The sequence below is a fragment of the Medicago sativa genome, chromosome 4, assembly GCF_051527215.1.
Source record: "Medicago sativa cultivar Bolivia chromosome 4, Bolivia_mono, whole genome shotgun sequence".
NCBI lineage: Eukaryota > Viridiplantae > Streptophyta > Magnoliopsida > Fabales > Fabaceae > Medicago > Medicago sativa.
The window spans coordinates 58,945,040-58,954,067 of NC_140752.1; positions in this window are offsets into that span (position 1 = coordinate 58,945,040).

The following is a 9,028-nucleotide window of genomic DNA, read 5'->3' on the forward strand; positions in this document are numbered from 1 at the left end:
TATAAACACATGTTGATTAATGTCAAAGATGAGTAATAAGAGGCATCCATCAATAGTGTTGTGTGATTTGTTTTAACGAAATAGAAAATCACAATCATTTATTTTTCTCATGTAGGGGTGCGAACAGAATTTGGGATGCCATTTTTAATTTGCTTCGATGGAACCTGGCATTGTGGGGGAACGAGAATGTGGAAAATTTTAGGTCATTCAACTTTCTAGTAAAGGAGAGAAAGGAGCATATGATATCTCATTTTTTATGTTAACTACTTGTTGGTGTGCATTTGGTTGGAAAGGAGGACATTCCCTTCAATGGGAAAGTGATTAGTTCAAAAGAGGTGATTGATATCATCAAGAGATTATCTTGGATGTGGTTCATTAGTTGAAGGGTAGAGGCAAATAATATGTATTTTTCAATTGTTGGAGTTGACATTTATCTTATCTTCTTTTCAAACTGTGTAATGCAACTCTTCTGTAATGGATTTTGAATACTAATTGTACTCTCATCAATACACTTTTGCTTATAAAAAAAACCTATAAAGAATTTTTTTTTTTATTTCTCTGATAGATTTGGAAAATTTAAGGAGAACTAATGCCATTGACAAAAAAATAAAAGTCTCCATCCTTAATTCACCCCCTTATAAAGTCATCTTTAAATTGTGAATTTGATTCCTTTAAATAGAAGCATAAACAGAATACCAAAGAACATTTAGATGAGATGGTAAAAGATCTCTTCAAATTCAGCCCTAAAAATACAACAGTGTAAAGATTTGCCACCTATTATGGTCCTATAAGACTCAAGAGATAAGTATATGTAGTTGCACATAGAAATACCCGGTAATAAAAAAAAACTGATAAGTGCTTATATTAGTTAGTTGTCTTTGAGGTATATACAACAATCATACTTATATCTAATCTTTGTTAACATTGCTAATGACTTTGCAAACCCTAAACCTAAATGGTTTTGGCTCCAAACATTCTTGACCATCAAATCTTTCTGATGGTTTGCATTGTAAATAATAAATAACAAACCCTTTATTTCCATCAGTTTACCGTGCATTGTAAATGACAAATAGTTAATGTTATCGGTTTCCAATACAATGTTGCATATCCATCTCATTGGGAACCATGACTCTGACCTAACCCTCCTCTCTCTCCATCTCTCTACGATTCCTCATCTCCACCCCCTTTCTCTCGTACCCATTCTCCCCATCGCCACCATCCACTCCCACCACCCTGTAAATCGTGATTCTTCCACTTCTTCCTCTCGGGGTCTGCTTCTACATCTATATCCACATCCAAATACGCCCATCCGTGTTCAGTAAAACGAAGAACACGGTTGAATGATTATTCAATACAAGTGCATCCAGATAATTGTATTAGCAAGATTGAATTCATTGTTGACGGTGTATCCCACTCTGACTTCGAAGCTTCTGTCATCGGTAAGACCATGATCGCTTCTCACAAGAAGTTAAAGAACAAGTAGCTTCACGAGCCAATAGTTATGTTCTGCTGCCTTGGTTTAGTGTCCTGTCAATAGTTATGTTCTGCTGCCTTGGTTTAGTGTACTCCATTTCCTGTCAATTTGGTACTCACGAGCCAGTAGTTATGTTCTGCTGCCTTTGTTTAGTGTCCTGGTCAAATACAAGCTTCGGTTTGAACAAATAAAAGGTACGCAAATTTACTGATTGTTCATTTCCTTTATTTGTTTCCCCTTATTCTTCAGCATGTGTTTGATATGTAGTTTCTTATAACTTTTGTTTGTTTTTTCTGATATGTTTTTTTTTTGGATCCTATACCTAGAATTTCTCCTTACTTTGAGAAATCATTCTGGTTTGTCTTATATAAAAACAAAATCCAATGTTTGTGGATTCTAATGTAATTAGGGTTTTGATCAAGTGCATTCTTTGGAACGGATTTGGTGGTGTCATGACAGGTTTATCATTAGTATTTTGTTTTCACTAATGTAATTTTTATTTTCATGAAGAAGGCTTTGATGTTTAGGCAGAAACTATGTTTTGTGTTAGTTTATGTTTTAATTTACATTATGGTTATTGCAGAAAGTTGGTTGTTATTGGATTTGCGCATTTATGTACTTCTGAATTTGGGTTGTTTTTCATCAATAAAATGGTGAAATTGTGGCGTTGCCGCAATTTAGTTCGCTATTTATGTTCCTATTACTATGACCCTTTAGAGTTAATAGATTATGTCTATGTTTGGATACCCGGCGGAAACGATCCAACGCGAGTCCTACCCATGAAACGCGATTTCAACATGTTTGGCTCTCTGTCAATACTCTACCGCTGTCGTAATTTCCATCTTTAGAATCGATTCTTATAGAAGCTGCTATTCCTAGCTTCTTGAAATCGAGTTTCTCAACCGCAGAAGTAAATAGTACAGATTTGTCTCTTTTTCCCTTGAGTCTCATCACTCATTTCTTATCCTTTTTTATATATGACAAATCCTTCACCTACCTGCGAAATCTGTGCGAAATCTCACTGCCGATTGTTGTCCGCATGGTTTTTTTTTGTTGCTGTTAGTTTTTTTTTTATGTTGCAGAGATCTTAATAAACAAGGTTGAAGAAGACACTATTTTGGGAGGAAACAGGTGGTTTTTGGATTGCTCCAGGCCCATAAAAAAGTCGTCTTAATGGCCCAATAGTTTTTTTTTAATCTATATAGTTGTATATTAATAATGAAACGTAAAATTTAATAACTAACCAAAAATACGTAAAAATAAAAAAACTAAAAATGGAAATGAAAATTGTAAAAGAAAATAAATGAAATCTCTTTCAAATAAATTAAATTTGTTTTAAATGCATCATATGAGAGACCCATTTTGGTCATTTACACAAAGAAAAGCAATTTTGACACAAAATATCCAAACAATATCTTTCACACAAATCACTTCTATCATAAAGGTATCCAAACATAAATCACTTTTCATTCAACTCACTTTTAACCAAAATCAATTTTGTAAAATCAATTCACCCAAACTCAATTTTCGTCACCGCATAACCAAACACACGCTTGTTAGCAATATCATATGCTTCAGAAAAGGATTAATAACAACTGATAGATCAGCGTTATTGTTGTTTGCACTTATTTTACAGTTTAAATTGCGGCGTTTACGCTACTTAAATAGCAGTATAATGTAATGCGTCGTATGAGGATGATGGTGAACATCTCTATTCATAATAACTAACTTTGAAACATCAAGTCTGTTGGTGTTATCCTTGAGATATGGAATTAAATGAGTACCAGTTAATGCACATTGGCTAATGGTAAATGGTTTCACGTTGTGTGCTTTCCCATGCTTTTATAATCGTTTGCATTGCCTTGGTTTCGACGTGTCTGTCCAGCTTAATGGTAAATGGTTTCACGTTGGTTGCTGCTTGGTGTTGAGTGTAAAAGAGAAGAAATTATTAAAGAGCAGTTGAATCTGAATCAGGTTTATTAAATGACTATCTTCAACCTCAAATTTTTAAAATAAGGTGAAATTTCATTCAAATTTAGTTGGCATCTTTTTTTTCTTGAGTATTGAAATCTTGATGAGATAGCTAGGTAAAGTTAGTCCAAAAAAAATGGCGCTCAAGTTATAGATTTTCTTTAAATTATGGGTTCTCTTGGTTTTCAAAAATAATTGTCTCATTCCTCTCTATTTATATCTATCTCTATATAGAGATGTGTTTGGTGATTTTTCTGCAGCTGTGTTGAATTTAGATGCAGATTGTAAAAGATGATGCTTCTAATTAGTCATGCCTCTATTCTAATTCCTATGTGTAGTCTTTATGAACACCTGAATTAAAAAACCACTCTGTGAGATGCACACTCTATGAACACCTCAACTTTTTTCGGTTCCCTCACCATCACAGTGTATTCAACAAGCTTAGTGATGCATTGTTTTCATACGAGTGGTTGGAGTTGATATGAGTGACGCCAATATGAAATATCTTTGTGTAGCCAATTATTTGTGTTCATGCCTCTTCAATTTCTATTGATTGCAAATTTGGATAAGTTTTAATTGTTTTGTTTCCTTCATTCATTTTTGCCCTTCCAACCATTTTTCTTTCCATACATCAATCTTCTTCTTTGTTCATTTGTGTTGTTGTAGCAATGTATTTTAATCTTCCAATTCCTTTTGATATGTGTACTTCATAAAACAGGGAAATATTACTTAGCGAATTTTGATGTAGCAAAATTTCTTCTTCCTTTATCTATTCTGTCACATACACATCTATTAGTTTTTCAGTGTTTTTGCCATGTACAAGCAGTTCTTTATTATTTGGACAATTTGTTACTAAAATTTTGGTCCAGTCGTTATTTTTTTTCTTTCGCAAATACATATTGTAATTAGTCTTTGGCACCCTATGAACAACAACAACAACAACAACGCCTTATCCCACTAAGTGGGGTCGGCTACATGGGTCAAATGCCGCCATAATGTTCTATCAAAGACCATATTTGGATCCAACTCATTGACCTCTAAATCTTTTCTAATGGTTTCTCTAATAGTTTTCTTAGGTCTTCCTCTACCTCTTTTAACCTGACTCTCCTCCATTTGATCTACTCTTCTTACCACGGCGTCTACGGGCCTTCTCTCTACATGTCCAAACCATCTAAGCCTATTTTCTACCAACTTTTCTACTATAGGTGCTACCCCCACTCTCTCTCTAATGATGTCATTCCTAATCCTATCATGTCTAGTCTTACCACTCATCCAACGCAACATCCTCATCTCCGCTACGCTTACTTTACTCTCGTGTTGGCTCTTAATCGCCCAACACTCCGTACCATACAACATTGCCGGTCTGACTGCTGTCCGATAGAACTTTCCTTTCAGCTTAAGTGGTACTTTCTTATCGCACAAAACACCTGAGGCTCTTCTCCATTTCAACCACCCAGCTTGAATACGATGATGTACATCAGCTTCTATTTCTCCGTCATTTTGTACTATGGACCCAAGATATCTAAACCGTGTAACTTGGGGTATGATATGATCTCCAACTTTCACCTCTAAGGTAGACCCACTTCTCCTTTTACTGAAGTTACATTCCATATATTCCGTCTTGTTTCTACTCAGGCGGAAACCGTACGCTTCTAAGGCTTGCCTCCAAGTCTCTAGCCTCCCGTTTAACTCCTCCCTCGACTCACCCTATGAAGCATTGGGAAAAAAAGTTTCTTGAGATTCTTTCTTCTTATTGTTTGTTATATTTTTTCAAGGCAAGTCATGTGCTTAGTTTTGACTAGGTGGTTCGCCGTGGCAGGTTTTGCATCAGGGGGGCTGGTTGTGTTGTGTGCTGCTGGAGTCCTCGCTGTTTTGGTTATGGAACAGAAGGTGTAGCATGCGCGTTGCTGCCCTTAGCAGGTTCTGCTGCCTGCTGTTTTTTGGTGGAGTGTGCAGCAATTCTGCTAGTTTTGGTTGGGGATTTTGGGGTTTTCTGTTGGTTAAGGATTTTTGTTTTCAATACCGTCTCTTATGTGTGACTGACTAATTAATTTTGCCATCTCAAATGACATTATTGCAAGCTCTCTATTGTTGTTATAAATTGAAGAATGAGATGGTTACGGTAGAGGTTCCATTGTCATTACATATTGAAGAATTGAATGAGAGTATTTGGCATAAGAAAATAATTTTATTGTAAAAATTTGACCTGTCCCTTTGTGAAATTTGGGAAAAGATTTATTTTGTATTAAATAAATATTAATAACAAGATTCATAAATTGACAAAAAAGTAATTGTTTACCTCTTAATTGAACCAAAAAAATAGAACGAGAAAGATTATTCGTTAAAAAATATTAGCTTCTAAATGTTTTCTTATCTATGTAATTGATCATAGTGCAATATACTAGCTTCTCCATTGTTTATGACCCGGGCGGTAGCACGGGTAAAAGTTCTAGTGCTTCATTAATTTTCACATCACCGCCCGGGTAAAAGTTCTAGTGCTTCATTAATTTTCACATCTGCATCTCATAACACCTACATTGAACATTGTATAATAGTGCATTCTAGAACTGTAAGACCTACTTTCATCTCATCAACAACACCATAAATGCACACATAAAAATCACCCCTAAATTATAAAAAAATAGAAATATCATCCATTTGTAACGAAATAACTTAATTGTCAAAAAATAAAGGGTTAAATATGTTTTTGGTCCCTATAAAATGGCGACCTTCTAAGTTTAGTCCTTACTTAATTTTAATAGCTATTTTAATCCCTACAAAAAAAAATTACTTATAATTTAAGTCCCTGCTAAAATAAATTTTGTTTAATTATCCTTAAACTCTTAAATTTTTTAACGATTCTTTTTATACAAGTTTAGAACACTATAAAAGGTTCATTTACTAAAATCTATAATTTTTTAACATGAAATAAATTAAATATGAATTTTTTAAAACGACAAAAGTTTAAGATATAAGTAACAAAAATATGGACGTAGGAATCAAATTTTTGCGATATTTTTTTCGGAGGACCTTTTAATAACGTTATTAACACGCCTGTAAAAAATTGTTGAAAAACTTAAGAGTTTAAGCATTAATTAAACAAATTTGGATTGAGTAAGGACTAATTTTGAGTGCAGAAATTTTTCGTAGGGATTAAAAATGCTATTAAAATTAAGTAAGGACTAAACTTACAAGGTCGCAATTTTGTAGGGACCAAAAACATAATTAACCCAAAAATAAAATCAGATTTGTAATTTTAACATCATGCCTTCCATTTTTTAACATATTAAGGCCGTGTATATTTTGGATGTGAACAAATATTTTTAACATCATCCCTAGCTATTTTTTTAGAGGAATCCCTAGCTATTTTTTTTAGGGTTAATTATGTTTCTAGTCCCTATAAAATAGCGACCTTGTAAGTTTAGTCCCTACTTAATTTTAATAGCATTTTTAGTCCCTATAAAAAAAATTTACTTATAATTTTAGTCCCTGCTAAAACAAAGTTTGATTAATTATCCTTAAACTCTTAAATTTTTTAACGATTTTTTTGAGACAAGATTAGAACACTATGAAAGGTTCGTTTACTAAAATTTAGAATTTTCTGACATGAAATGAATTAAATATGAATTTTTTAAAACGACAAAAGTTAAAGATAAAAAGTAATAAAATCTGGATGTAGAAATCAAATTTTGCAATAATTTTTTGCGGACGAACTTTTAGTAATGTTCTAAACATGTCTGCAAAAAATTGTTCAAAAATTTAAGAGTTTAAGCATAAATTAAACAAATTTGAATTGAGTAGGGACTAATACTCAGTGCAGAAAAACAAAATTAGGGACTAAAAATGCTATTAAAATTAAGTAGGGACTAAACTTACAAGGTCGCTATTTTATAGGGACTAGAAACATAATTAACCCTTTTTTTAAGACATTTTGGGGCTACTAAATAATAGTATACCCAATTTGTTTACGACCAATTGTATCTAGCACCATGGTCACTTTGATTCTAACTAGGAATGATGCAATTGATTGATTATATGTAAATTTTGTTATAAACCTTTAAGATTGTATGATAGGGAGCTTTACTTAATCAAATTTTTTTATTTGATTGAAGTTCATTTTGGTAATTCATAAAAAATACATAACTCGTTGTAACCAAAAAAAATATAACTCACATTAATCTGTGAGGAAAAAAAATTTAAGTTTAGTACTAAACGGATCTCACTCATCGACATGCATGAAACTAAACCACACAAGTTTGTATTAGAATGTTACAGCTGAAAACTTCAACAAATCCCATATTGATTTTCCTTTTCAGTGTTAGAACTTAACAGCTCCTTAGGCTTTGTTTCGGAGTTTGGAGGGGAAGGGAGGGGAGGGCTTTGGGGGGTTGGAAATATATAGAAAAATGGACAAAAAATTCACATTTTTTGAAAAAACAGTTTTTTAGAGAATGATAAACTAATACTTATGATTAATATACTTTTAATTTTAAGAATATTATAACAACATAGATTGAATTTGAAAAATTCATATAAACCCTCCATAACCCCCCAAAACCCTCCCCCAATACAATTTTTGAGTTCCCCCAAATGAGGGGGATTTTTTATTATGAGTAAAAAATTAACCTCCAAAGCCCTCTTCTCCCAATGTCTTCTATTTCTTCCACTTGCTCCTTCCTTTTTTCCAAAACCCTCCCCTCCCCTCCCCTCCAAACTCCCAAACAAAGCCTTAATGTCCAACATCTCAATTTTCTGCTCACTTCGTGATTTAATGTCCACTTTCATTATTGTATATCCTAACTTTTTGCATCATTTTTGTAAGGTTTAGATCACCAACTGAACCCTCGTGATTAGTTGAATATTTTTCAATTCCTCTTCACCCCTTGTAATGCGTACTCCTCATCATTTGGTTTTCTTTCTATCTTTTTATGTGATGATTTTATTTCCTTCACTGGCCCTACTGAATCTTGCCACATTGTCCTTGATTTTTTTGTGTTTACCAAACCAAGTTTTCTCCAACTTCCTTTGTATTTATCGTGATCCTCCACCTCAATGACTTACAAAAAACTAAGCGCCTGTTTGAAACAATTTTTTTTTTAAATTGTTTTAAAAATCATGATAGATGGCAACTATGCCTGTACATTAGTGACAAAGTAAATTAATGACCCACAACTTATAGAACAACACTTAAACTCGCATTTTTTTTTTGACAAAAAATAACAACTCATTTCATTCATAATTATAGATACAACGTGGAATATGGTAAAAATCTTGTGGACTTATCTAATTGACTTACAACTACATGTAATGATGTCTTCTTTGGTGGATCACAATCTTTTTGCTGGGTATCAGGTGGGTTCTTCTGTGTCTTTGGCGATTTTTCATTTGCAATTTGTTGATGACATTTTGCTACTTGGCCGTAAGAGTTTGGAAAATGTTAGAGTTTTGCGTGCATTTTTGATTTTATTTGAGGCTCTTTCTGGCCTTAAGGTGAATTTCCATAAATGCTTGTTAGTTCGAATTAATGTCAGTGATTCTTGGCTAACCGAGACAACATTTGTGTTGAAATGTAAAATTGGGAAG